Raw genomic sequence first — 9,669 nt, forward strand, 5'->3', positions numbered from 1 at the left:
TTTTCTCTGCTCTATGCATCATCCCCTGCAGTCTTGACTTGTGGTCTTGGACCTTGCAGTTCCCAAACCAGACCGTGATGCAGCCAGTCACTCTGCAGCCACCTCAGGAGGTGGAGATGATGTGCTTTCTTGAAAAATGCTTCAATATGGTCTGGGAAATGGAGACTAAAACGGTAACAGATACAGGAAAAACATTCATCGCTATCTAGAGAAGTAGTGTTCAGGTCAAGATTAACAAGAACTACAATTAGGCATAACTGTATAACTGTGCATGTCCGTCCCCTGTGAGGGACTGGCATCCCATCCAGGGTGTACTCCGGCCCCGCGCCCTGTGAGGGACTGATGCTGCCCCTCGGACCTTGAACACTGCATGTGTTTTCTGCAGCGACCAGACAGCTGTGAACTGTAGCCTCAGTGTTTCGCTTACTGATATCGACAGTACAGCAGAGGGTTAATAAGTGCCATAAACTGCACGGCTATGCTGTTTACTTACGTAATGGCTTTGTGACCATGGTTTATTTCCCAGAATGTTTTGCCCAGGGAGGTAATTAAATTCTCCTTCATATTCAGCATTTGCTCTGAATACGAACAGAGAAAACACATTATTAAGTTACTGATATTTTTCTTCTCCTGTTTCTCAGTTTTGAAAGGAAAAGACCTTTCGCTTCCATTTACTTTAGAAAATCCAAATCCTACATTTCATTTAAGAAGGTTTCAGCATGGACAGTTCTGCATTGACAGACCAATAACGCCAGAATGTGTTTGCCTTACATACAGTATGTGTGAAGAATGGTGCAGAGAAAGGTTGCTCCTCCTACAAATGTCCTTTTGGGTTGCATGTCTGGTACAACAAGACAGTAATCAGTAATAGAAGTGGTATCTGCTATGTGAAAAAAATATATTTTCAAAGAAATATTTGAAGCTTTTGCATAGCCTGCTGTATAAATACCATATCTGCTTCCTCTTGCCTAAAACATTATGTGTATCAATCAATACAGTTATGGGTACTGTGGAGTAGCGATTTGTTTTCTACCATGTGTTCAGCTCTTTATATCCATTATCAGGCATCAACATGATGAAAGATACAACCGCCCCTTGAAGAAGGTGCAAAAAAGGTTATTGACAAGAGGTGTCATGGGCACAGTTGGCCAGTAGAGGGCAGTTCCATTTGCAAACACTAGGCATCTTGAACATCCCTCTCAAATTCTTCAGAAACTCTGAAATCCCTACAGATGGCCTTGATTGTTAGACATCTTTTTAAGCAACTCTGGGATGCTGGGTAGACTCCACTCAATTCTAATGTGACCATGTTCAGAACTATTTGAAGGAGAAGGAAGATGAAGGTGAAATAGTTCTGATCATCTGTAGATATGTCTCCAGTAGCACTAGAATGATTTTTTTACTTTTATTTTAAGAACTTAATAGTAGAATTCCGAGTGGTAGTTCATCTGTAATCATTGTAAACAGAGGCTGATTCATCTTAGGAAGAAACAAAGTTGGTTGAAATTATGTTTGTTGTATTAGGGAACCTTTTTTTTTTCTAGATACTTCATTGATCTCCAAGGGGAAATTGCCTTCACGCCTCCCTCAACTTGCTCTTTGTAGAGTAAGCCACCTATGAAGGGCAGCCACCCACAGCGGCACCCAGGGAGCTGGGGGTTAAGGGCCTTGCTCAAGGACCCACAGAAATACTGAGGCTGAACCGGTGACCTTGTGATTACAGGCACACAGGCTTAGCCCACTGAGCCACACGCTGGTTTGGTTCCAAGAAAAACACTAAAATAATTATTCAGCCTTACAATTGATTGCAATATGAATTATAAGTAACACACGTTTAATATTTGAGAAACACAGTTTTAAAGGATAGGTTCCCATGCATTTGCTTAATGTTACGCGAAGAGATTCCAGAGGTATTTAGACTTAAGTCAAAGAAATGGGGTAAGTTGAAAACTATATATATATATATATGTGTGTGTGTGTGTGTGTGTGTGTTTGTGTATGTGTGTGTGTGTGTATGTGTGTGTGTGTGTGTGTGTGTGTGTGTGTGTGTATGCATATATAACTGCGACAGATGCGGTTTTGTCTGATATTTTAGTCTCAAAGTGTTAATGATGACGATATGAGTGTTCACCCTGCAGATAACTTAGCCAGCATAGCAAAGCCCACCGTGGCCTTTGCTTGGTCAAGCATGGTGTAGAACATCCAGAGGAAAACACCTCCCAGAATCCAGTAGGCCAGTAGGGCATGTCGTTCTGTTGGGCTGTGTGGGATACCATGATCCCACTCTTGCATTTTCCACTGAATCCCTAGAAAGACAAGCACAGGTCACTAGACAATCTGCATTGAGCCTGAGGAGGGAATTTATCATGGAACATTTGTGTAATTGATCCCCACTAACAGCACATAAGAAGAAGGTTCCAGATGGAGGTGGGCTCCATTCATAACGAAGGTCAGTGTGGGCAGGCTGTTCACGTCATCACAGTTAAAGACGTACTGGAAACGGGAAACTCACTGGTCAGTGAGTTATAATACATAACTCACTGACCAGTGAGTTATGTATTATAATTGCCGGGTCTGCCCACTATGATATCCCAGACTGATCTTCTAACGCACATATTTTTTAAATGTTCACTAGCAACAATAAACAAAATAAATAATAAACCCGATGCTGAACAGAAGCACAACATGTTAGGATGCAGTCCTTGTGAGCAAAACTGCCTAAAAAGTTTTTTTTTTTTTTTTAATTATCTTTGTCGTTTATATGATGAACAATTTCTATCTTTACACCGAATGTCTGTAAAATTTACATTTTGAAGAACTGTTGTTCGTACGCTAAAAGCTAAAAGGTTTCATTCCATATATATCGGGTTTCATTCCATATATATCAGGTTTCATTCCATATATTCTGAGTTTCATTGTATATATATCAACATTCATTCAATATATTCCGAGTTTCATTGTATATATATCGGCTTTCATTTAATTTATTCCGAGTTTCATTATATATATATCGACATTCATTCCTTATATATATATCGGGTTTCATTCCATATATATCGGCTTTCATTATATATATATCGACTTTCATTCCATATATTCCGAGTTTCATTCCATATATATCGGGTTTCATTCTATATATATCAAAGATGATTAAATATTTCCTGTTTGGCATGCCATAATATATATATATATATATATATATATATATATATATATACACACTCACCTAAAGGATTATTAGGAACACCTGTTCAATTTCTCATTAATGCAATTATCTAATCAACCAATCACATGGCAGTTGCTTCAATGCATTTAGGGGTGTGGTCCTGGTTAAGACAATCTCCTGAACTCCAAACTGAATGTCAGAATGGGAAAGAAAGGTGATTTAAGCAATTTTGAGCGTGGCATGGTTGTTGGTGCCAGACGGGCCGGTCTGAGTATTTCACAATCTGCTCAGTTACTGGGATTTTCACGCACAACCATTTCTAGGGTTTACAAAGAATGGTGTGCAAAGGGAAAAACATCCAGTATGCGGCAGTCCTGTGGGTGAAAATGCCTTGTTGATGCTAGAGGTCAGAGGAGAATGGGCCGACTGATTCAAGCTGATAGAAGAGCAACTTTGACTGAAATAACCACTCGTTACAACCGAGGTACTGTATGCAGCAAAGCATTTGTGAAGCCACAACACGCACAACCTTGAGGCGGATGGGCTACAACAGCAGAAGACCCCACCGGGTACCACTCATCTCCACTACAAATAGGAAAAAGAGGCTACAATTTGCACGAGCTCACCAAAATTGGACACTTGAAGACTGGAAAAATGTTGCCTGGTCTGATGAGTCTCGATTTCTGTTGAGACATTCAAATGGTAGAGTCAGAATTTGGCGTAAACAGAATGAGAACATGGATCCATCATGCCTTGTTACCACTGTGCAGGCTGGTGGTGGTGGTGTAATGGTGTGGGGGATGTTTTCTTGGCACACTTTAGGCCCCTTAGTGCCAATTGGGCATCGTTTAAATGCCACGGCCTACCTGAGCATTGTTTCTGACCATGTCCATCCCTTTATGACCACCATGTACCCATCCTCTGATGGCTACTTCCAGCAGTATAATGTACCATGTCACAAAGCTCGAATCATTTCAAATTGGTTTCTTGAACATGACAATGAGTTCACTGTACTAAAATGGCCCCCACAGTCACCAGATCTCAACCCAATAGAGCATCTTTGGGATGTGGTGGAACGGGAGCTTCGTGCCCTGGATGTGCATCCCACAAATCTCCATCAACTGCAAGATGCTATCCTATCAATTTGGGCCAACTTTTCTAAAGGATGCTTTCAGCACCTTGTTGAATCAATGCCACGTAGAATTAAGGCAGTTCTGAAGGCGAAAGGGGGTCAAACACCGTATTAGTATGGTGTTCCTAATAATCCTTTAGGTGAGTGTATATATATATATATATATATCTACACTGCTCAAAAAAATTAAAGGAACACTTTTTAATCAGAGTATAGCATCGAGTCAATTTAACTTCTGGGATATTGATCTAGTCCGTTAAGTAGCAATGGGGGTTGTTAATCGGTTTCAGCTGCTTTGATGTTAAAGAAGTTAACAACAGGTGCACTAGAGGGGCAACAATGAGACGACCCCCAAAACAGGAGTGGTTTAACAGGTGGAGGCCACTGACATTTTTCCCTCCTCATCTTTTCTGGCAGTTTTTTTCATTAATTTTGCATTTGGCTACAGTCAGTGTCACTACTGGTAGCATGAGGTGATACCTGGACCCTACAGAGGTTGCACAGGTAGTCCAACTCCTCCAGGATGGTGCATCAATATGTGCCATTACCAGAAGGTTTACTGTGTCTCCCAGCCCAGTCTCAAGGCCATGGAGGACATTCCAGGAGATATGCAGTTACTCTAGGAGAGATGGACAGGGCATATTCAGGACAGATGGTTCACTGCCCAGGACCGTGGAGCTCGATGGGCATTTGCCATAGAATACCAGAACTGGCAGGTCCACCACTGGCACCCTGTGCTTTTCACAGATGAGAGCAGGTTCACCCTGAGCACATGTGACAGAAGTGAAAGGGTCTGGAGAAGCTGCGGAGAACATTATGCTGCCTGTGACATTGTTCAGCAAGACCATTTTGGGTCAGTGATGGTCTGGGGTGGCATATCCATGGTGGGACACACAGACCTCTACAGGCTAGACAACGACACCTTGACTGCCATTAGGTATCAGGATGAAATCCTTGGATCCATTGTCAGACCCTACGCTGGTGCAGTGGGTCCTGGGCTCCTCCTGGTGCACGACGATGCCCGGCCTCATGTGGCGTGAGTATGCAGGCAGTTCCTGGAGGATGAAGGAATGGATACCATTGACTGGCCCCCATGCTCGCATGACCTAAATCCAATGGAACACCTCTGGGACATTATGTTTCAGTCCATCCGATGCCACCAGGTTGCACCTCAGACTGTCCAGCTCAGTGATGCCCTGGTCCAGATCTGGGAGGAGATCCCCCAGGACACCATCCGTCGTCTCATTATGAGCAGCCCCGACATTGTCAGGCATGCCTACAAGCACATGGGGGCCAAACAAACTACTGAGTACGATTTTGAGTTGCTGCAATGAAATTTCGGCAAAATGGACCAGCCTACCGGATCATTTTTTCACTTTGATTTTTGGGGTGTCTTTGAATTCAGCCCTCTGTAGGTTTATCATTTTCATTTCCATCAAACGATGTGGCATCCTTTCGTTCCTAACACATTACCCAGTCCATATCAGTATAGATAGACAGTATGATTTTTATATATATATATATATATATATATATATATATATATATATATATGGTCATGTGCAGAAGTCAAAGGAAATATTTATAACTGAAAGCCTTCATACTTTCAGAATTTCACAATGTCTTGGGTGTGTTATTTATGTTCTAATCTCGGCTTAGAAAACATGAATATGGAAATTTGATAGTCATCGTAAAAGTGACATGCTGTTTTCTTTATCAGATTCTGGGTGATTATATTCTGGGTAATTATAGATCCATTTTGATTAGCTGAAATGCAGTTGGTAAAAAAAAAATGCATTTCAAATATTTAAATGTAAAACAGTGTATCGCAGAATAAATTAGGTTACTGTTTAAGGAAGAATACTCAAGATTATTTTTTATATCGTCTTCTACGAATGGACATGTCGTTTTCAAAGGGTCAACCCTTTATTTTGATGTGGCAGGATCCTCAGCTGATTATTTTCTAGACTGTACCCCAGCCTTGTGCCCTGTACTGCCTGGGGTAAGCTGTGGGTCCTCCTGCCCCCTGATCAGTGGCATAAGATGAATGGATGCATGGACTATCCTCAGCCTCTTCCACAGCCACACAGGGAAGCTTTTAACCATGCAAATATCATATGTGGGCAAATGCATTAAAAAGATACCTAAAACTAAATATTTAATGATGGCAGGCCTTCATGTGGTATATTATTAAATATAAGGTATCCTATTTAATATAAAAGGAATGCACAGTTATTCTTATTTTCTTCAATTCTGAAAAAAAAATATTATAAAAGGGACTGCTCCACCAGTTACCAAGAATAAAATCACAACTATATAACCATGCCAATAGTACGGTCAGAACCCAAGGTTCTTCTGTCATTTTTGGAAGTATTTGCTAGCTTGATTAGAGACTGCAGTAATTTACCTTGCATTATCACCTGGAAAGTGTTCAGAAAAGGCACAAACCAGAGTTTGCTGTACCTGTTACTCATGGTTAACCATAAAGCCAGATAAGGAAGAGATCACTTAATGGTTTTACTTAATGGTTTAATGTAACAAAATGAAGGCCACTGTGTACAGTGACATGTGGAGCCCTGAGAGCGAGAGTAACTGGAATGTGCTCTGTCATCTCGGTATGAAATGCCTCTTGGGAATGTACAGCGGCTAGAGTGGCCCACACAGACACGCTCACTCAGCATCTGTGCTTCTCCAAGACCGAGTTCTGTCTTCATAGGTATCAGCACAAAGCCCCGGTTCCTCTGCTAGCTCACAGTAGCGAGCTTTGTGCCCAGGGGCTCTTTGAGGGACTTGGCACGGACACCGCCTTGGTATTGGAATGGCATTTCGCTCTGGCTCCATCTGATCTCAGATTACAGCAAGGAACCCTGCGGTGGTTGGTGGCACCCAGACACTCTGTGAAATACCGGGGAAGCGGCCAAAGGGGCAGGCCGGCCGGCAGCGGCCCCGGGGACACGGACGGAGGCTGCTTCATGCTTCCTTTGCCTCTGAGCAGACTGAGGGCTTTGCACATGTCTGCCACCCACACTCACAGGCCAATGAAAGGCTCCTTTTATGGGGCAGGAAAGAGAAGCTGCACTTTGTCACAGACAGGAAGAACAAACCACATACAAGGAAGCTCGAGGGCACATCAGTGTCAGGGACGCAAAAAACTTCAGGCTGTCTGGTTTAGTGAACTTTTGTGTTTCTTTGGTGCCTGGATGGGGCTAAATTATGTTTCATTTTAAAGGCTAAATTTAATGAACAAGACCCTATTACACCAAAGCATTCAGAAACACAATTTGAAGAAGCTGAAGCAGGGGCACTTGAAACACCCTTTACAAACAGAAATTTTAAATAGTGACTGAACAACCCACATGTCCAGACGAAAGCTGCAACGTAAATTCTTCCAACTTGCCTTGTTTTTCATGAACATCTTTTATATGTGGTTTATAATAACAGAACATTTTCATTTACATACAAGCACAATAATATGATTTGCTGCTAACAGAACATTAACAGATTATGCCCTGTCTAAATGAGAGCAGGAGAGGATGGACCAATCACAGTGTTGGACAAGCTAATTGTAAAGTGTAGTGAGCTAAGCTATCAGTTACTCAACAATAAATTAAGCTTCACTACACAAAAGCTACCACCCATAGAAATATAGCAAGTTAAGTTACACAAATATGGCAAAAGTAGTTAACTACATCAGAAGCTACTTCACGTTGTACCAACCTAATACCAGATCAGTGCAAAATGACAGTCAGATACACTGGTTAAGACATTTATTAAAGAACAACCCATGATTTAACACAGTGTAGACATTGCTTTATGTGAAGCATCGAGACATAAATAAAAGCTTACTTTTGGGAATGAAACAAAAAAAAAGTTATTGGCCTACTACTAGGTAAACCAGTACTCTAGTAAACAAACTATTTAGTACCAAATGAAAGCTACTGTTTAATGTTCGATGGGCAAGACATGGCTATAGGTTTAAATCAATTTAAAAAATTTTAGGGAAAAGAAAAACCATATTAACAGCCATCTTATTTCCTCAGGGCCTCCCTTAACGAGAAAACTTCTTCAGACCCCAGTTAAACAAGTCGATTGAAGTTACAAATGAACTTTGTGTTTAAGAACCGTGTTAAACTGTGTTTACGGATGACATGCAACACCATGATTCATAAGCATGGCTCAGAGAGTGATCACTGGGACAATAGCAAATGAACTGGTCCAAACTGAAATTAGAATCAAAGTCCTGAATGACATATTTTAGTGCTGGGGGAAAGGGATGGAAGGGGAGGGGTGGGCGAGGGGGACAGGGGTAATGGTGCATGGCTGGGCTCTTATTGTTCTAACAAGTGTTTGTTTACACAGCACAAGAGAAGCTTTTCAAAAGTGGCATCAGAAAGGCGGTTTTCTCTTTGGTCTGAAAATACCCTTTCACAGGCTGCACTGTGTTGTATCCATACTTTTTAATAATTAAGCTGGATGCATCATCAAATTGCTAAAGCTGGATTCATTTCCATTACTTTTAAGTGTTTTTTATTTATTAATTAGTTAAAACCCAGGACAGAATTTGGGCAAAGTTTATAAGTAAATAAATACTGTAGCGCGGAGGTACCGCCGGGCAGCGTGGCATGTTGGACTGATGCCAGCTTGTAAATAGTTCTCAGTAATCGCTGTGTGATTATAAATGTGCTGTGTGTTATGTCATGTATAATCATTAATGTTTATGGTTGCACATAGTGTGTGTGCATGTGTGCGTGTCTGTGGGTTGTAGTAGTTTGGGTGTAATAAACGTCATCTGATGATTAAACCACAAACTATCTCTGTTGTTTAATTGTTGCAAGAATGTGGCCCATTAGTTCAATACTTTATTGTAAATATTAAACAATGTGTGTGTGTGTGCGCGTGCAAGTGAGCCTATTTGCTTGCCTGGCGCTGCTGAGTCACGTGACAGCCGGGAGCGGCAATCGAGAGCAGCAGCGCTTACACAGACATTAGTAGGGCATTCAGGACAGAATTTTAAACTATAGTATCGATCTCATGACGCTGTCATACGCATGCGTTTCGATAGACAGGCAGTAGAAGCAGAGTAGAAGGTCGCGCATGAACATGCTTTATTTCTGTCTGATTGCTGTGTTTCAAAATCATACTGCAGAGGAAGCCTCTGCTTTTCTCAGACATGTCCTGGAAATTGTAGCTTTTGTGGACGCTATGCCACTACTTGATCAAAAAAATAATGTAACTACTGGAAAGTTATTTGATTCCGAAATCAGCGATGCTACAGGCAAGCTACTAGAAAATGTAGTTAAACTAATAGCTTCGCTACATGTAGCAGCGCTACCGCCCATCACTGACCAATCACATTACTTGTTGAGATACA

This window comes from Paramormyrops kingsleyae, chromosome 16 (genome assembly GCF_048594095.1).
Source record: "Paramormyrops kingsleyae isolate MSU_618 chromosome 16, PKINGS_0.4, whole genome shotgun sequence".
NCBI classification, from domain to species: domain Eukaryota; kingdom Metazoa; phylum Chordata; class Actinopteri; order Osteoglossiformes; family Mormyridae; genus Paramormyrops; species Paramormyrops kingsleyae.